This window comes from Lissotriton helveticus, chromosome 9 (assembly GCF_964261635.1).
Source record: "Lissotriton helveticus chromosome 9, aLisHel1.1, whole genome shotgun sequence".
Taxonomy (NCBI): domain Eukaryota; kingdom Metazoa; phylum Chordata; class Amphibia; order Caudata; family Salamandridae; genus Lissotriton; species Lissotriton helveticus.
The window spans coordinates 948,877,981-948,899,703 of NC_136070.1; the positions used below are offsets into that span (position 1 = coordinate 948,877,981).

At 40.0% G+C, this 21,723-nt stretch overlaps 1 protein-coding gene across 2 annotated transcripts in view; it reads left to right on the plus strand.

Annotated features, from left to right (window-relative positions):
* Positions 1-21,723, plus strand: part of IP6K1 (inositol hexakisphosphate kinase 1) — a 279,958-nt gene that overhangs the window by 85,117 nt on the left and 173,118 nt on the right. For both annotated transcript variants that reach the window (XM_078661204.1, XM_078661205.1), the window contains exon 2: positions 16,731-16,976. The gene's annotated coding sequence lies outside the window, so the exon portion shown is untranslated. The remainder of the gene's footprint in view (positions 1-16,730; positions 16,977-21,723) is intronic.

The following is a 21,723-nucleotide window of genomic DNA, read 5'->3' on the forward strand; positions in this document are numbered from 1 at the left end:
CGGTAGACCATCGGGGGGCATTTCGATCTACGTAAAACATCAAAAGATGATGATGGTAAAAATGGTAAAAATAGATTCTGACTCACTACAGGCGCTCATAATAGAGGGTGATAGGACCCGAAAAGAAAGTTCACCCATTTTACTGATAAATTTATATCTCAATGCACAGGGAAAGTACAAACTGGACGCCACCAAACCTATTATAACACTGATAAAGGAAATATTACATTCCAACGCGCTCCTGGCCAAAGTTATCACAGGAGACTTTAACCTGCATCACCTGGGTACATACCAGAGTGATACGCTCGGGTTTAGCAGCTCCGAAAGGGTTTTTAATTCCTTCCTAAAAAACTACGACCTACAATCTGTAAGGGACACATGGAAATCACCAGACTCTAAACTCGTGAGTGTGGCCACAATTAGGGATTGTTCCACCATAGATTACTTTTTTTTTGTGTAATCTCTTATCCCAGAAAATTGTCAATACTGAAATAGCACATGAGACCAGTGATCACAAACTACTGCAGGTGGACCTAAATTTGTGCCTACTACAGAGGGAACAAGCTGAGGCTATATCGCAATCAATAGGGACCGAAGAACACTCCCTAGTCAAAAGGATAAAGTGGAACACGTCCCAAGCCAAGCGGTTCAACCTTTGGAAAAAAAAACAAGAGATGAGCCTGTGGAATCCACCCACCATGGAAAACTGGACAAAGTGGATGGGAAACCTAAAAGCTAAATTGGACAACAATCCTAATGTCTGCGGCCCGGGAAATATAATGCTTACATCAAGATTTAGACATAATAGTCAAATTTGACTATGTTGTCTAAAAAAAGCAAAACGATTACACAAAATTAGAGGAACAAAAGAAACAAGGGAGAAATGCACAGACCTATCAAAGAAGAAGAGACACTTAATATGGTCACTCAAACAGGAGAAACTAGAGCATGACTGGGTAACAATACACAAGCTTTCAAAACCCTACAAACAACGACAACTTTGGCAATTCATTGCAAACTTGGAGAACGGCAAAGTGGATAGGCGCAACTCAGTACACGCCGATGTTTGGATAAAGTACGCTGCCTCAATCTACAATGAGAAAGCATCTATCGCAGCCCATGAAAAACAAGAGGTCCTACTTGCAACTGGAGAAGAAACTGTTACGGAAGCCCGCGCTGAATCACTTGGAAAAGAACAAGATGGCACCTCAGTTAAACAAGTGATAAGCAGGATAAGAAGAGATGGGGCTCCTGGGCCTAATGGCCTCCCCGGGGCAATTTTCAGAGAAGATCCAGTTTACTGGAGTAGAATTCTCTCCACACTGTTTACCGAATGTAGACTAAAAGCACAAGTACCAGACTCGTGGCGAGGGTCCTTCCTGCATTCTATCGTCAAGAAGGGGGACAACACAGACCCAAAAAATTATCGACTCATTGCTCTCCTGGACATTCAAGGGAAAGCCTATGCCAGTACTCTACTGAAGGGACTAAGCGAATGGATTAAAGAGAACGAAATCCTCCCCCACTACCAGACTGGCTTTCGCAAGGGATGCTCCACAATTGATAACATCGTGGCCATGTCATACTTGAGCCAGCAAGCAAACTGTAAAAACAACAAACCAATTTTTACATGCTTTGTAGACTATTCAGCCGCTTTTGACGGGGTACCCCGAAATAAGCTCTGCAAAAAACTGAGCAATTGGCACATCCCAGCAGGACTCCTTAACGCTATAATTTCATTATACAGCAATACCTGGATCCAAGTAAAACTAGCAGATAATACTATAACAAAGAAGTGTCAGACAAATCGTGGATTAAACAGGGCTGCGTACTCGCCCCCACGCTGTTTAATCTTTATACAGCAGATCTGGGGAAGAAGCTTCTGAACGCCAGCCTTGCAATGCTAAAAATCGGGAGAAACAAACTGCAAATTTTACAATATGCGGACGAATTAGTGGTAATGGACCACACAAAAATTGGCCTGCAAAGAGGGCTAGAAGCCTTAAATAAGTACAATGAAATCAACAAGCTCATAATCCACGCGCAAAAAACAAAAGTTGTTGTTTTTGGCCACTTCCCCAAAAAAGCCTCACTGAAATGGCACGTGGGGAAGGAAATCATCACAACCACGCGCTCATATAACTATCTCGGGTGCTGGCTAAGTGAAACTGGCAAAGCTACATCACATACGCACAAAATGAAGGCCAGAGCACAAGCAACGATTTTTTCGATATGCAAATTAAATGAGCTCATGCAGTGCCCAACGTCCGCTCCCATTAGAAAGGTACTACAAGCCAAGATCAGGGCAACCGCAGGATATGCACAACAGGCGTTCCCAGGCAAAATGGAGGCAATGTTGGATAAAGTACAATGGAAAATAACGTGTGATCAATGGACCATTGATAACATCCCCAAGGCACTCAAACTGGTGTATTCCTCCAAAAAATTCAAGTGAGAAATAAATGTTGAACATTCCATAAGTGTTTAATTTCATTCAAAGATTTCTTCTCTTCACAAAATCGTTATTGGTAGCTTAATCAAGCTAGATATTCACTTCATATCCGAGTCAAAAATGCATTTCCAATTCAACATTGCACATTAGTGGAGTTTGCTCCAATGCATTTCGGGCCACCGCCCTTCATCGGGGAGCATCTATAATAAAAAGATAATAACGCTTGTATAATATTCATATAAATACCAGACAGTGAAAAAACGGGTAAGAAATAAAGGAGGGGAAGGCACCATAATCTATCTAGATATAACTTCACTTGTATGACAATTTTCGTTATTTAACTCGGACTCAACAACAGCAATGGTATCACGTTATCTAAATTTACGGTAACCAAGCAGTTGACGTGTTAACCACTGAGAATAAAATAGTCGCGGTTCTGTTGGGTAACCATTATTAAACGAGCGCGTCAAAACAGACGATGCTGCATTTTAAACTTACATGTCTCCGTGGTTCATAGCGTTCCCATGCCGCGAACCGGCAAGATTAAACCGGAAGTGTTACGGCGGTTGTGCAACAACAGCCTGGGTCAAATGCGGAAAGTTAAAAGACGGACTATAGTGGTAAAGGGCTATGGAGCTAGACGAAAGACTGTTTCACGCTACAGTTTACTAGAGATAAAGTACTATGTAATTGGACAAAAATATACTAGAAAATAAAAATGAAAAATAAAATGAAACTAGACTGGTATTTATAAATTACATTCTGTAAAATACATATATTGTCAGCAAGCAGTGTAAACTAACAGAAAAGCACCAAAGGCTAGCAGTTTATAAGTAACACGCAAATTCCACTCTGTAATTAAGACCAAAGGGTTTGGTTGCATTAAGTTTATAAATCCAATAATTTTCACGTTGAAGGAGCATCCTGTTATTGTCTCTGCCTTCTGCTTTATGTATGATCTCTAATGCCATGAATTTTAGTTGAGATATATTGTGATTCTATCCAAAAAATGTGATGCCACTGATGATTTGAGATTCTTAGTTCGAATGTTTGACTTATGTTCGTTTAAGCGAATCTTAAGTTTGCGTTCAGTCTTACCTACATACACCTTTCCACATGGACATTTTAAAAGGTACACTAGGTTACTAGAATCGCATGTGGCTGTAACTTTAAGATTGATGTTAAATCCTTTCATTGGATGTGATATAGTGTTTCCAGTGATAACGTTGTGGCAATTGTTGCAATTGTTACATGGTCTAGTCCCTTTTGCTATTGGATGTAGCTCCATAGGTTGTTTAAGGATCTCTCCTAAGTTCTTACTCCTTGTATGAGCAAATATTGGTTTGTGTTTAAACATGTCTTTGAAATCCGTCTCTAATTCTAGCATTGGCCAATGCTTAAGAATGATTTTTTTGTAGGTGTTACTGACATTTGAGAATTTTGATACTATGACCATCCGGTCACAAGATTTATCTTTTTTGTGCTGTTGTAATAGACTCAATCGATCCATTTGATCTACCTCTTTTTTGGCCTGTGCCAATATTTTGTCTGGATAATTTCTCTCTTTAAATCGATCAATCATTTCATTCATTCTTGTTTCTGTCTGTGTAATATCTGAACTTATTCGTTTCACTCTCATCAGTTGAGATTTGGGTAGATGATTCTTCAATGAATCCTGATGGAAGCTACTATAATGTAGCAAGTTATTGCGGTCTGTCGGTTTTCTAAAGATATCTGTTGTTATCTTGTTGTTTTGAAGAGTCACTTGGACATCCAGAAAAGTAATCGTCTTAGAATCAATTGACCATGTAAAGTGGATTCGAGGATTCGCTGAGTTTAACATCGATAGGGCTAGTTCTAAGTTCTCTCGTGTATCTTTCCAAAGTATAAAAAGATCATCAATGAATCGTATGTACATTTTCAGATGTTTATTCCACTTTGTGTTTGTCCAGATATGGGTCTGTTCAAATTCTCCCATAAATATGTTAGCGTATGCCGGGGCAGCGCTGTTTCCCATACTGGTACCCACTAGTTGCAGAAACCAGTTGTCTTTGTACTTGAAATAGCTATGATACAAAGTAAACATTGTGAGTTCCATCAAAAATATTTTCATTGGTTCATCCACTTCTAGTTTCAAGATAGCCTGTTCCATGGATTCTATGCCTTCTTTATGTGGGATATTCGTATACAATGAATTAACATCCGCTGTGCATAACCATAATTGTTCATTGGGCTCCATTTGAATAGCTTCGAGTTTTTTCAAAAATTCTGTAGTATCACGGATATAACTGGGTAGAGATTGTACAACAGTTTGTAGGTGGCGGTCCAAAAGTTGGCCGATTGGCTGGTGTATACTGTTTCGAGTTGATACTATCGGTCGAATTGGGGGATCCATGAGATTTTTATGTATTTTAGGTGTGGCATATATATTTGGACTTTTGACATTGATTTTTAACAGAAAGTTTTTTGTTTTTTGATTAATCACACCTAGTGATGTTGCTTTCTCAACAATCTCTGTTAAAGTTTTCATATATTCCATGGTAGGGTTGCCTGGTAGTTTTAAATATGTTTGATCGTCTGATAGGTGATCTTGAAGTTTCTGGTGATACATGGTTGAATTCATTATCACTAATCCGCCGCCTTTGTCTGCTTTCGTGCAGATTATATCATGATTACTAGCTATTTTCTTTAGTGTGTCACGATCTTTTTGAGTCATATTCTTGTATTGATGTTTATGAAAATTGATTGATGTCAAATCTCGTTTCACCAATTGTTCAAACAGATCAATGGTTTTGTGGCTCTGTGGAGCTTGAAATGAACTAGTTGGTTTGAGACCCATCAGGGGGTCAGGTTCTTTAATCCCTGTGGGAGGCATGATGTTTGTAAAGAAATGGCGTAATTTAAGTTTTCTTGTCAATTTAAATGTGCTAATTTCTAGCTCTAATAAATCCGTTGTTGTCGTTGGTACGAACGAAGTGCCTTTTTGTAATAAATTCATCTCTTGATCTGTAAAAGAATAGTCAGATATATTAATGACTAGTTGAGATTCTGTTTTTTCTTGTTGTCTTTTTTCGGCTGTGTTGTGCTCCTTGTTTGAGGTTGACCTGTTTTTGACTTTACTCCTCCTGGATCTTCTGGTTCTATGACCTGTTCTAAAAAATCCACATTGGGTACTGTTGAGGTTGAACTTAATGTTTGTTCAATCGATGTTGTTGGTCGCGTTACTGGTTGTTTTCTCTGACGATTAGAAATGTCACTATCTGACGATGATGTTTCAGTATTTTGGGTGTAGGGGCGACTTCGTCTTTTTTGGGCGTACACCTCCGCCCAGGTGTAGACCTCCCCTAATTTATAGTAAAGTGTATCATGACGGTACTTCCTCAATTTACGGTCATTAATCTCATTGGTATGTTTATCCAGTTGTTGTTTAATATCTTTCATTAGAGCATCCAATTCGTCCGCCGTCATGTTTTTCTTAAGTTCTTCATTCGTTTCAATTATTTCTTTTTCAAGATCTAGCAAGATGTTAGATAATTCCTCTATGATCAAAAGGATCAAATCCAGGCTGCACTTATTTAATATTGCGTACCAGCGATCCTGGAAGATTTTTGAGTTTTTACACAATGACGGTTTCAATGCAATTCGCAGACCTCGGGGAATGCGCTGTGTTTTATGATACTTCACTAGCGTGTTAGCATGTAGTTTTTGATTGATTTGTCTTTTAGACAGATAGATTAATTGTTTTATATTCTGTTCTTTGTTCCTGCTTGTTGACGATTGTGAGATGTCCTCGTGGATAAGAGCATATATTCTAGAGGCTTCCTCATTGGCAAATGCAAAAGTATCAGCTCTTGCTTCTGTTGAACGAGCTATATCTTCATATTCCATGTTGAATTAGTAGTTCTATGTTGGATTATCAGTTTTAAATGCGTGCAGGACAGTTCGTTGGTGTGATAGAATGAAATAAACTGAATAGTTAATCGTGATAGGCGATACCCGAGAGCACCTAATAACTTTCTAACTCATCTATACTATATGTGAAAAAGCTGTGCACAGTTCTTTAACTATTCAGTTTATTTCATTCTATCACACCAACGAACTGTCCTGCACGCATTTAAAACTGATAATCCAACATAGAACTACTAATTCAACATGGAATATGAAGATATAGCTCGTTCAACAGAAGCAAGAGCTGATACTTTTGCATTTGCCAATGAGGAAGCCTCTAGAATATATGCTCTTATCCACGAGGACATCTCACAATCGTCAACAAGCAGGAACAAAGAACAGAATATAAAACAATTAATCTATCTGTCTAAAAGACAAATCAATCAAAAACTACATGCTAACACGCTAGTGAAGTATCATATAACACAGCGCATTCCACGAGGTCTGCGAATTGCATTGAAACCGTCATTGTGTAAAAACTCAAAAATCTTCCAGGATCGCTGGTACGCAATATTAAATAAGTGCAGCCTGGATTTGATCCTTTTGATCATAGAGGAATTATCTAACATCTTGCTAGATCTTGAAAAAGAAATAATTGAAACGAATGAAGAACTTAAGAAAAACATGACGGCGGACGAATTAGATGCTCTAATGAAAGATATTAAACAACAACTGGATAAACATACCAATGAGATTAATGACCGTAAATTGAGGAAGTACCGTCGTGATACACTTGACTATAAATTAGGGGAGGTCTACACCTGGGCGGAGGTGTACGCCCAAAAAAGACGAAGTCGCCCCTACACCCAAAATACTGAAACATCATCGTCAGATAGTGACATTTCTAATCGTCAGAGAAAACAACCAGTAACGCGACCAACAACATCGATTGAACAAACATTAAGTTCAACCTCAACAGTACCCAATGTGGATTTTTTAGAACAGGTCATAGAACCAGAAGATCAAGGAGGAGTAAAGTCAAAAACAGGTCAACCTCAAACAAGGAGCACAACACAGCCGAAAAAAGACAACAAGAAAAAACAGAATCTCAACTAGTCATTAATATATCTGACTATTCTTTTACAGATCAAGAGATGAATTTATTACAAAAAGGCACTTCGTTCGTACCAACGACAACAACGGATTTATTAGAGCTAGAAATTAGCACATTTAAATTGACAAGAAAACTTAAATTACGCCATTTCTTTACAAACATCATGCCTCCCACAGGGATTAAAGAACCTGACCCCCTGATGGGTCTCAAAACAACTAGTTCATTTCAAGCTCCACAGAGCCACAAAACCATTGATCTGTTTGAACAATTGGTGAAACGAGATTTGACATCAATCAATTTTCATAAACATCAATACAAGAATATGACTCAAAAAGATCGTGACACACTAAAGAAAATAGCTAGTAATCATGATATAATCTGCACGAAAGCAGACAAAGGCGGCGGATTAGTGATAATGAATTCAACCATGTATCACCAGAAACTTCAAGATCACCTATCAGACGATCAAACATATTTAAAACTACCAGGCAACCCTACCATGGAATATATGAAAACTTTAACAGAGATTGTTGAGAAAGCAACATCACTAGGTGTGATTAATCAAAAAACAAAAAACTTTCTGTTAAAAATCAATGTCAAAAGTCCAAATATATATGCCACACCTAAAATACATAAAAATCTCATGGATCCCCCAATTCGACCGATAGTATCAACTCGAAACAGTATACACCAGCCAATCGGCCAACTTTTGGACCGCCACCTACAAACTGTTGTACAATCTCTACCCAGTTATATCCGTGATACTACAGAATTTTTGAAAAAACTCAAAGCTATTCAAATGGAGCCCAATGAACAATTATGGTTATGCACAGCGGATGTTAATTCATTGTATACGAATATCCCACATAAAGAAGGCATAGAATCCATGGAACAGGCTATCTTGAAACTAGAAGTGGATGAACCAATGAAAATATTTTTGATGGAACTCACAATGTTTACTTTGTATCATAGCTATTTCAAGTACAAAGACAACTGGTTTCTGCAACTAGTGGGTACCAGTATGGGAAACAGCGCTGCCCCGGCATACGCTAACATATTTATGGGAGAATTTGAACAGACCCATATCTGGACAAACACAAAGTGGAATAAACATCTGAAAATGTACATACGATTCATTGATGATCTTTTTATACTTTGGAAAGATACACGAGAGAACTTAGAACTAGCCCTATCGATGTTAAACTCAGCGAATCCTCGAATCCAGTTTACATGGTCAATTGATTCTAAGACGATTACTTTTCTGGATGTCCAAGTGACTCTTCAAAACAACAAGATAACAACAGATATCTTTAGAAAACCGACAGACCGCAATAACTTGCTACATTATAGTAGCTTCCATCAGGATTCATTGAAGAATCATCTACCCAAATCTCAACTGATGAGAGTGAAACGAATAAGTTCAGATATTACACAGACAGAAACAAGAATGAATGAATGAAATGATTGATCGATTTAAAGAGAGAAATTATCCAGACAAAATATTGGCACAGGCCAAAAAAGAGGTAGATCAAATGGATCGAGTGAGTCTATTACAACAGCACAAAAAAGATAAATCTTGTGACCGGATGGTCATAGTATCAAAATTCTCAAATGTCAGTAACACCTACAAAAAAATCATTCTTAAGCATTGGCCAATGCTAGAATTAGAGACGGATTTCAAAGACCTGTTTAAACACAAACCAATATTTGCTCATACAAGGAGTAAGAACTTAGGAGAGATCCTTAAACAACCTATGGAGCAACATCCAATAGCAAAAGGGACTAGACCATGTAACAATTGCAACAATTGCCACAACGTTATCACTGGAAACACTATATCACATCCAATGAAAGGATTTAACATCAATCTTAAAGTTACAGCCACATGCGATTCTAGTAACCTAGTGTACCTTTTAAAATGTCCATGTGGAAAGGTGTATGTAGGTAAGACTGAACGCAAAGATTCGCTTAAACGAACATAAGTCAAACATTCGAACTAAGAATCTCAAATCATCAGTGGCATCACATTTTTTGGATATGAATCACAATATATCTCAACTAAAATTCATGGCATTAGAGATCATACATAAAGCAGAAGGCAGAGACAATAACAGGATGCTCCTTCAACGTGAAAATTATTGGATTTATAAACTTAATGCGACCAAACCCTTTGGTCTTAATGACAGAGTGGAATTTGCGTGTTACTTATGAACTGCTAGCCTTTGGTGCTTTTCTGTTCGTTTACACTGCTTGCTGACAATATATGTCTTTTACAGAATGTAATTTATAAATACCAGTCTAGTTTCATTTTATTTTTCATTTTTATTTTCTAGTATATTTTTGTCCAATTACATAGTACTTTATCTCTAGTAAACTGTAGCGTGAAACAGTCTTTCGTCTAGCTCCATAGCCCTTTACCACTATAGTCCGTCTTTTAACCCCTTCGACACTCATGACGAGCTCAGCTCGTCATGGAGTTTCCATTGACTTCAATGGAAATTACATTGAACATCAGGTACCACCCTTAGCATCCAAGTGGTTAACTTTCCGCATTTGACCCAGGCTGTTGTTGCACAACCGCCGTAACACTTCCGGTTTAATCTTGCCGGTTCGCGGCATGGGAACGCTATGAACCACGGAGACATGTAAGTTTAAAATGCAGCATCGTCTGTTTTGACGCGCTCGTTTAATAATGGTTACCCAACAGAACCGCGACTATTTTATTCTCAATGGTTAACACGTCAACTGCTTTGTTACCGTAAATTTAGATAACGTGATACCATTGCTGTTGTTGAGTCCGAGTTAAATAACGAAAATTGTCATACAAGTGAAGTTATATCTAGATAGATTATGGTGCCTTCCCCTCCTTTATTTCTTACCCGTTTTTTCACTGTCTGGTATTTATATGAATATTATACAAGCGTTATTATCTTTTTATTATAGATGCTCCCCGATGAAGGGCGGTGGCCCGAAATGCATTGGAGCAAACTCCACTAATGTACAATGTTGAATTGGAAATGCATTTTTGACTCGGTTATGAAGTGAACATCTAGCTTGATTAAGCTACCAATAACGATTTTGTGAAGAGAAGAAATCTTTGAATGAAATTAAACACTTATGGAATGTTCAACATTTATTTCTCACTTGAATTTTTTGGAGGAATGCACCAGTTTGAGTGCCTTGGGGATGTTATCAATGGTCCATTGATCACACGTTATTTTCCAATATAGACATTCGCCTGAGGGTGATAGGCGATACCCGAGAGCACCTAATAACTTTCTAACTCATCTATACTATATGTGAAAAAGCTGTGCACAGTTCTTTAACTATTCAGGATAAAGTACAATGCCAGGCCTACAAACATATTTTTAAACTTCCCAAATACACTCGTCACAGTCTAATTCGTTTGGAGTTTGGCCTAAAGCAACAAAGTAAGGAATGCTTGGGAACACATGCCAAATACTTTTACCAAGTTTTAACTGCCCCAGCTGGAAGTTTAAAAAGTATGCTGTAGCCAATTTACGGAGATACCGCTAACCCGTGGCATAGCTACAAGGAAAAAGCAGTGGAAACGTTGGGGCTTGCAATTGAAAACTGGAAAGATGCACCAACAAACTACCTGGTGATTAAAAATGCAATAAACAAACAATGTCTTTATTCGTGAAATACAAATGATCTAGCTGAATTCGTAACACCCGGGCTGGAAACATCATATACAGGGCACAAAACACAGCCCTACCTCAGCCAAGCACTTGGAAGGAAAGCACTCAAAAACATCATATGGGCCAGACTAGTGCCCCTCCAAATTAAAGAGCTAAACCCGGGGTGGAGGTCCCTGGAATACAAAATAAGATGCAGACTCTGCAACTACAAAAACGAATCTCTGTTACACATGATTTGCTGCTGCCCTGAGATGCTCTTGCCCCAACGGATCTTTTTAAAACAAATCTGGCTACGACACGGGGTTCGAACAGTAAAAGAAGCCGTTTCGGTACTTTTCTCCTGCACTCTTCCATCAGACCTGGCCAAGTTTGGGAAATACATGGCCAAGCTTCGAAACAGGCTTTCGGAAAATGAGGGGTCAGGCATGATGAAAGTCACCTTAGACCAATAAGCCAACTTGTCCCACAAACCAGATGGATAAGACATCATTTTAATAACTATAATATCTTAACTTAAGCAAGCAAGTCATTAATGTGGACACACTGGTATATGCTTGCTGTTTCTATTCACAGATACAAATATTAATATATATATATATATATATATATATATATATATATTGATTTTTTTATATACTGATTTTGAAAGTTTTGTATACCAATGCATTTTTTTAAATTTTTTTTTTTAGGATTGCCTTTCTTTTTCAGATGTATTGTAAATGGTTTTAAGTAACTGTGCAATATAAATAAAATCTTACTTACTTACTTACTGGAGCAGGGTTCCTGGATTCACCGTTGAGCAGGGATCGGGCACATATAGGGGCAGTCACTATCGAAGAGCCAGTGGCACAAAAGGAATGCCCTTTAAGAAGCTCGGAGAGGACACGTGCTCCCTCCTGCTCAGTTCACTGCTTGGCTCAGTGTCAGGCTGGGGTCTTCATCAGGGGGTCAGACAGCAGGTTGTGAGCTGGCAGTACCCGCCAGTGACACTGTTGGGAGTGCTTTCGATTTCTGCTGGAGATAAAGCAGGGTTCTTGTTCCGAAATGGCACTGTGCATGCGTCAGGTAAGGGTGAGGCTGAAAGCACGAGGCCCAGCAGGATCTCAGCAGCAGCCTTTAGTTGCCAGGAGGCAGAATGTGTCATCGACTGCCCGGAGTTGGGGCGCTTAGGCGGAAGTCGTGCTTAAGTTAATGGGAACAGTAGGAGCCCTGCAGCAGCATGCGAACTACCCATGAGTTGCCATAGTGACAGTTCATTGCCAGTGTTGATGTGCCAATCACTGTCAGCCTGAAGGCATGGGACACCGCAGCGGCTCACTAATATTACTACAAATAGTCTCCGTGACACCCTTCCATTTCCCATATGTGAGTGAGGTCCCGTTTTCATATAAATACACTTTTTTAATGGATGTTTCATCAAACCTCAACACAATTTCTTTGCAAAATGTCTGTAATAGACTCTCACACGTCTCCCACATTAAAAATAAATGAAAGGAAACTGGTATAACAATATGTTATTATTCTATTATTGAATTATCCAAGGTCATCAGGGCAAGACTCTCTACTGAACCGAGCGGGGTCTATCGGGGAGACCCCTGAAAGGCTGGGGCCCTGGTCCAGAGCCCACCTTGCCCATGCCTTAGAACGTCTCTGTTTATACTGTCACTACCTCAATGCTCTGCAGCTAGCTGCACCGTGTTTGGTCGGAGCCTCGGTGTAGGCTTCATTACTGGGTAGGAAGAGGTGATTAGCAAGTGCGGGGTGCTTCATGATAGGCACAGGGCACAAGTTCTAAAAAAAGAAGTGGGGGGACGCTGACGCCATAACAGGAAGTGAAGTCACGAAAGGTGGCTTGCACCATCAGACTCATTGCCTCCCCTCGCTCACCCCTTAGATGCGATTGCATCAGAGTAGCCAGCGCGTGAGCAGCGTTCTGAATGGGCTCCGATCTCGCTGCAGAGAGGCCAAAGAGTGAATGTGTGGCTCCAGTTATCGAGCTCCCGGTCAAATAAGTGGGGGGACGCCGTCCACCCTTGTGGTACCCTGACTCGAGCCCTGGATAGGCATGTTGATTGGGGACAATGAGTGCATGGCATTATCTGTCAGGTACACTCTAAACCTCGAGCAGGTGCTCATATTCATCTATCATGTATTTAGTCTTCTACTCAAGAACCCACTCATCTGTTTAATCTTCGACCCATTTATTCACCTGTGGCTTTTCCATTTTTTCAAAATGATTCCATAAAGCCCGGGTTGGTGGCTCAGTGGAGTAATGAAATCATAGCAGCGATCTCTGTTTTACCCAACGGTCACAGGTTCAAAATCTGGAAGGGTCACTCAAACTTTCATTGTTATCGGAGTGATTAAGTGGAAGCCATTGAGTTGAGGACCAATACATCTATCAATTTCCAGTAGTTCCAAGAGATCCCCATGCTCTCCAAATATGTGTATTCTGTACTTTTTCGTTTACTTAATTTTTATCATATGATGCAGCAATGTTGGGGTTGCAGTCAGACAGATATGATGGTGAAATCGATGTGATTGGTTCTGGGCACATTCAATCGCCTTTTCCACTGCAGGACTGCTATGAAGGATTCTGCACCAGCTCAACCTGCCTTCCAGAGGTGATACAGACGAGTGCTGAGCTGTTATAGTATTTTAGTTAATGAATATTAACCAGCCTTATCCATAGTCATCTTGTCATGCAATAGACCTTTTACAGGTGATCCTGTAAGTAATTGACATTTGCTCAGACCTGCCAACCTTCCATTGGTAAAGCTATCATGTGATAAACTCTACTCACCTTGCCTGAATGATCCGTACAGGTAACTGCGGTGCTTGCTGGTTGCCCCATAGCGCGTGCAATACCTGCAGCTAGTCGTCTTTTTTTTTCTTTCTTTTTTTAGTTCGAGCCTGGGCAGTGCATGCACGAGGCATGCAGTATTGGAGCATGGCTTTGAAGTCCCGCCCATACTCCACCCATATTTTTTATTGGCTTGTGTCATTGTCCTTTATAAATGCTGGCTTCTGAGTTATTAGGTTTGTTAGTCCCTCCTTGGTACCGCTTTCTCTGCATTTGTAACCTCCCATGGCGACTGGCCCTTTTACTTCGGTTGCGGCACGGTTTATCTTATTTAGTCTGTAAGCACTATTTTCTTCAATGAGTTTCTCTTACTGCAGGCACAATGTGTTTTCCTTACCTTCAGCACGCCATGCGCACTTTCGCTTTCAAGCAGCCCCGGGCAGTGGCGGACGCTTCTTTAAAGTGAAATATGTGTTGCACTTAGTAGAGCTTGAGCTATTGCCATCGTAAATGACAATAGCTTAAACTCTCGTAAATGTGATTCCTGTTGCATTGCAAATGCTTGTCTTAGCTAGCAACACAAGGGTCTCTGAAACTTGTACTTTCACTTTTTTCATTTAAGTATAAGCTACCACATTTTAAGCCTAGAACAATGTTTTGGTAACCTGCTTGAAATGGCTATGTGTTTGCAACTTGATATGGGGTCACCAAGTAGATAGGCGACTAGCTGCCCTCCAGTCCTTTAAGAGGAAGGCTAGGTATATGCAGTCGAGAAAATACAAATTATATTTACTAGCAAGTCAGACAAGTCCTGGCATACACTTACACAGACTTTCTCACCCGTTCCATTTGGTTCTGCAGAGTTTTTCAAATTCAATGGGACTGCAACTGGCAAATTCATTTTTTGTTTATTTGGGTTGCGCTCAGTAAATATTTTCACAATTGCATGGTGCCTAGTAGCTATATCGAAGCATGTCTACTGGCTCACCTAGCCACCCATGCCCTACCAGTCATGCCCTCCTTCACACACTGCCTCCATCCATCCATTCCTGTACTCATGGATTCGTAAATCAGTGGATTCGCTCACCAGTAGATTTATTCATTCATTCAATTCCTACTCGTCCCTCTTTCCCCAAACTCTTTAACTCGTTTTTCCACTTGTCCTGCCCAATAGCACAAACACAAACTCCACATTCGTGAAGTTTCATTGTAACTTCTCAATCAGCTTTGTTGATGCTTTTTAAAAAGAATCAACTGCATGACTTACTTTACTTTTTAGCAGTGTGCTTGTACATTTAAGAAATAATTGAGCCCAAATTTAGTGTGCTTCTATTATGGCAGCAGCACTGGAGCAAGCCTTTATATGGATGTGATAGATGCCCAGTCAATTTAGGATGGATCTATCCAAAACCTCTGATTCTTTGTGATAGTACGGAGGGAGCAGGCTTCTTCTGTGTGCATGGTTTATCTGTACTGTACTTTAGGATGAAGTCAGTGGATTCAAGTAATTGTGTCTCAAAACGGATTGCATCCATTGAAAATTGCTATTCACTGCAAAAAGTCTGCCACCTACCTTAGCACATGGCAGTAGCAGCTCTGGTCACCTGGCTGTGCACCAGCTGAAGGTTGGCTCTGGAAGCTACCCACCCTTCCCAGTTACAATATTAGTTTCATCACTTTAGAATCCATGTATGTGCTGTTGGAAAGATCAGCACCCGTGATTCAGGAGGTCAGTTTTGGGGGAACAGGCAGCATGAGCAGTGCAGCAGCCTAACATAAAGTGGGATTTGCCTCTACAGTAACCGAGGAATTGCAAGATAGTGTGGGAGGGCAGTAGAACATAGTTGGAATATTTGACACCCTGTTCGTAATATCTCTACTTTGAATAGTGCATATTTCTCTACTGAAGGTGGAACATGGGGAACTGCGACCGTCTATTGGGAAAACAGAAAAGCATTTCATTCAAAATAAGGACCAAGTTTAAACGGCCCACCACTGGTCTTTCCCTGCCCTGGTTACAGGAAAAAGAGGTACATATGGTGTCCGAATACAACATTAGGAGGCCTGTCTAAAAAATGACAGCTGTCCTGTTTCTTCCTTAACTTCAGGATTGGCTTTTTTCTTTAGATATCGTGTAACCATCAGTCGATTCGGAGGCCTAGAGGGACTTGTTTAGTAAATATGATTAACAGAAAAGAGACCATGCCTAACAAGGAGTGGAACCAAGAAATCATACAGAATGTTTTTCAATTGTTGCTGCAGAAAACCACAAATTACCCTTCCATGCAATATAGAGATTCTTTTCTTTTTGGGATGATAAAGGCTACATGTATACTGTTCTTACAGTCTCTTACAGACAGGTTTGTGTGAAACATGGTGCCGCATCTAGGCACCCCAAGAGCTGGTTCTTGCATTTAAATGTTTGTAATTGCTAACGTATTCAAAGAAGTGGATTTCTTCTACACGTTGAATGTTTCGAGAGACGTAATTTGAATGTATGTTAATCACAGTTATAATTTATTACAAATCGGCCTGATCTTGGAATACTGTTTCCTTTGGTGGTCGTTTTTTTTCAAGACCATACATGATATGGTTTCCATGCAACTGTGAATCCATTACGGACTCCAACATACCCATGTAGTGGCATAGAAGAGTCGAATAAGGTGTTTGGGACGTACCAGCAATTCTTTACCATATGACAAATCCAGATTCCAGTGGAATGTGCAGCAGTTTGAAGGAATAAACCCTGATTTGCTTTTTTTTCGCTAGCCATTTAGAATTTTCATTCATGGAAACTTTGTTTTGTTACAGGTGAACCTTCCGTTGATGGATGCTGCTGCATGACACTTCAAGGAATGCACCGCTATTGGAAGCCTGCTTGCCAACAACAGCTTCACTACTTCAGATTGCCCTTTTTAGGATATTATCCTAGCTGCACCTACCACTTCCGGGGTAATTGTACAGGAGAAGTGCTGAAGATTCTGTGCAAGCTTATGTTTAGAGGTCCAATGTCTGAACTGAATCACTGTATTCATCGTCCCGGAATACCTGTCATAGGTAAGAACTTCTTTGAATAAATCATGGTGCACAGTCTTCAAGTACTTGCATGTTCGTTCAAGGGTCCACGTCTTAACCCTTTTTTTATTTTCCTAGGTTCGATTATATATATATTTCTATTGTACAAAATTACAGAATTGTTTGTTCATCTTGTACTAGTTGTTGAACACCGAGGGGTAGCTGCTGCACTCTAATTATAATATAACAAATAAAAGCAGTATGCTCACAGAAACCTTGAGAAATGGGTTTGCATTGTCCTAAATCAAATAAATCTGGCCAAATTTAGCTTGTGCTAAATTTGAAGGAAAATAGTTATTGGAATTTCCTCAACTGTATGCCTAGTACGGCGCAAAAAATTACCAAGAATAGATTTTCCTTCAGATTTAGCTACAGGAACAGTAGGAGTTTTTACCCATCAACTCTATATCAAGCCCTTGGTGTTTACATGGTGGGCTATGTACGGTATGCAAACATGGAATTTGGTGAGCAGCAGTGACCCATATTGATGGGTTTAAAGAAACTATTTTGTGCCACTTCCATATTGAATCCGGCGGAGTAGTAAATACCTTGAAAACAAAACTATACATTTCCAGTATGGTTCATATTTAAGGGGGGATATGATGTATAGCGAATACGTCCTGTAACAGTTTATTTTGCTCAAGCCAACTGCATCTTTTAGAGGCCTCTGTACTCTAGCCACTTACAAATATTTGTAAAGTTAACAGTGACATTCAGCTCTGGCACACAGCCATCTTAAGGTTTTATTATTTACGAGACATTCTCTGCTGGCGTCAGTCTCGTGATCCTGCTCTTAAATGCTACGCAACTGTTACTATTGTAACAAAATCCAATCCCAGTGTTAAGTCAGAAATACCATTGCACTTTATAGACCAGTAAGGCTTTCTTTTAACTCCACCAAGCGAAAGGTTATTTTGCTTCCAAATTGTTCTCACTGCACCAGGTTTAAGAAGCCAAAGCATACTCAAAGGACCAAAAATATTCTAATTTATTTTTGGGAAATGCTTACAAAAAAAACAACCACCTCACAGTAGCATCTTGCAAACCAGTGCAGCACGCAAAATCCGCAAAAATTTCCATACAGATTTTTTATTTTAAAATTAATATATTGGCCGTCACAGCTGCAGCATGAACACAGTTCCAGACGTGCTACATAACCATTATGCACTGAAACAGCTACACCCATAAAATGTGCCACTATGATTTATAACTATTTCTGTATTCTATCTGCTGTACAGAGTCCTATGTTCTGCCACTGGCTTATACCAATAAACTGCACACAGAAGTTATAATCTTTGCTAACAACAATTTATGTGGACATTGCATTTATAACCAGTTAGTATCCATGGCCTTTAGAGTGGACTAGTGAATTGTGTTTTGACACTTTACTTCCTATTCATCTTTTTGTTGTAAAACCAGCACTTTAAATCCAGGGATAACAATCAATGGCATAGCCAGTGGGTCACGCCTATGCTAGACCTATTGGCTTTGGCGATGTGTGGGGTAGAGTGGCATAAAGTGGAGTGGAATAGTGGTGTAGAATGTCGTGGAGTGGCATAGTGTGGTACAATAGACTAGAGTGTTGTGGAGAAGTGTGAAGTGGTGTGGCATAGAGAATAATCGTGCAGTGGGGTAGAATGGTATGGCGTGGAGTAGAGTGTCGTGGAATAGCATAGAATGGAGTAGTGTTGTATAGTGGAGTGCTGTAGTGTGGAGTGGCATAGAGTGAATTAAAGCAAAGTGACATAGAGTGGTGTCTTAGAGTGGCATGGAGTAGAGGTTTATGGAGTGGTGTAGAGTGGAATGGCATAGACTGGAGTTTGGTAGAGCGGAGTAAAGTAGCGTAGAATGTTCTAGAGTGGAGCATCATATAAAAGATGGTTGTGTCATGGAGTGGCATCAGGTGGCATGTAGTGTCTTAGAGTGGCGTGAATTGTCATGTAGTGGCATGGAGAGAAGGATAAAACAAATGCACCCACAAGAAGTTGTCCTTGCACAATTGCTGTGGAGTACAAAGCTCCTGGAACTCTGCCCACAAAAGCACATTTTATACTACAACAAGCATAGCAAAAACTCGCCGTACCCGTTAAAAAAATGAATGTGTCCTTGTGTAACCCCTTGCCTGCGCTGAACGTTCAGCGCTAGTGCGGAACGTTCTATTACGCGGGAGGGGCCGCGACGTTCAACGGACGTGCGCAGCACTACCGAGGTAGTGCACACGACGTCCGCTGAACGTCGGCAGCAGCGGTGGGGGTAAGGTAACTGGTGTTCATGTTAAGTGCTCCAATACATTCGGGTCAAGTTTGTGCTATTTTAAAATGGCAAAAAGAGAAGAAATAGTACCTCAATCACAGCGTGAGCAGTGGATGGACTCTAATTAAGAGAAATCAATTTGTACCTCGTTCATGCGCCACACAAAGAGATGGAAGTGAACCACAAACTGATGCTTGGGACGTGCTGCCGAATTAGAAGGCAGCAAAGAAGAGTGATAGTGCCAGTGAGTGGTAAGTATTGGGTCGGCTAAACACACCTTTTTAGGATTTCTTTTTTTTGTGGTCTGGCGTTAGCAAAGACCTTATGGTTTTGCTAAAGTGTATACTATTTTTACATTTAGGGCTTTCAGCCACCTCTCTTCATCCATTGGTCTGTTGTTGTCATTCACATTTTGCTTCCACTCACTGCACCATGTGGCGTGGGGCAGTGGGCCAACGTCCTTAAGTACCTGGTTAACTTAACTTTCAGTAACTGCATTTTTCCCTCTCATAAGGAGCACATCTGCACACAATCTAGTTCCCTTCAGTGCCGTGTTTTTATTTTTAATCTCCTGTTAATGCTGTTGTAAATTCCTTTAAGTCCTCCTACCTACCTTCCTTCCAAAATAGTTACATATGGGTGGGGGGGGGAGCAGGTTCAGCTGGATACCAAAGTTTCTCCCTGAGCGCCTCCACAGTTCAAATTCTGATGTATATATATTTTTACGTATTCACAAATTATTATACGAGTGCAGAAGTAATGTCTCTTATAATTTCTTCTTCGTAAATCCTCATAATGTTCATCCTGATAACAGATCCACCATAGCGTACAAATCCAAATGTCCAACTTGAACAGTGGTCCAAAATTTAATTTATTGTTCAATCTTCAAAACAACTCCTTTTGCTGCCAACACGTGTTTCGTCAGATGCTCTATACATGCATCATATAACTTCATCAGGGCTCAAAAGGTGTCATTTCATGTATTTGAAATGGATATATCATAAATCTGTTCTAATCAAAATAATTTTTTACTTCGGGTCTCATTTATAACATGAGATAATCCAAATAATTGATTCTTCAAACTCTCAAAGTCGATAGTAGTCAGTCAAATCTTATTATAAGGCGAGCTCGAGTTAACACGAGTACATTTAACTGTCTCCAGGCGCAACGTGTTCCGCGATCTCCAGGTTCAGCTGGACTTCATCCATTTGTCTGTGGTTGGTGTCATTCACATTTTTCTCTTTCCCACTCCAGCATGCATTACGTCGCAATGTATCGGTGTACTTCAGCCATTGGCTGAGTTCACTACAAGTTGAAACTTGCCACCCTTTCCAAAGGAATACATCTGCACACAAAGTAGTTTCCTTCAGTTCCAGGGAGTACTATAGTAATGTGTGTTTCTTGAGAACAAAAATCCTTTCACCTGTAGTAAATTATTTTTTTCTTTTATGTGGAGGAGCGCCTGGCATATTCCCAAATAATAAAGTTTTGCAAAAACCATGACAAAACAAGGTTTGCTAAAAGGCTGGCGACCAATGCCAGACCAATTGGCTTTGCCAATACTAGTGTTTTTAGTTTAAAACATTTGTTTTTTTGGTAAAGTAGTTCGCCAAGCAGCAGTTCTGCTGAAGAACAACTGTATGAATTTGATTCCAAGACTAGTCATCTTGTCCATTAAATGGGAAGGGAGAAAACAAAGAATCTGCCACTATCCATAGCCCCAAATGTTAATTGTGTTCAGCAAAACTGCATAACTCCTATATGATATGAAAGTTGAGTGTGAAAGTGAAATAACATGCCAACACACGAGCCACAAGAATGGAGATTCTTGTAAAGGATGCCAGTCATTAAAATTACTGATTCTGTCATCAATGGGCTTGCGGGAACTGGTTCTGCAAGGTTGAGAGTCTTAAAGTTGGTGTCCCAAAATAGTTGCTCCTCGTTGACGAAGCTCTTGAAATGCCATTCTGTCACTTTGAAAAGCAACTTGTTCCCCATCCATGAATTTTCTTCGATATATATACATTTTAGAATATCTACACTTATGTTCAGGCTCATGAAAAACATTGTAATTGATAGTTTAGCAATTCGTTCCAAACACGTGTCTAAAAGAGGTCCTTCTGTTTTTTTTTCTAAATAACGCAAACCATAATTAACAAGCATTGGCATAGCCAATAGGTCTCACCTTTGTCACTTTATAAGTGTTTAGCCATGCAACAGGTGATGTTGCTCCAATGACATTGTGCTGCATAATTAAATACTTATAAGGTCCCACAGGCGAGACCTATTGGCTATGCCAATGCTTGTTGTTGAAGTCATGGCTTTTAGCAAGTGAGCAGAGGAGCAAACCTAAAGCATACTCATGTTTAACATAGATGTTCCTCCAGAAAGTAAACACACCAGATCTGCGGAATTTACATCACGCACCTTTGACCTCCTTAAAGGCATCGCTGAGTTGCCCCCTTCTGTATCCCCT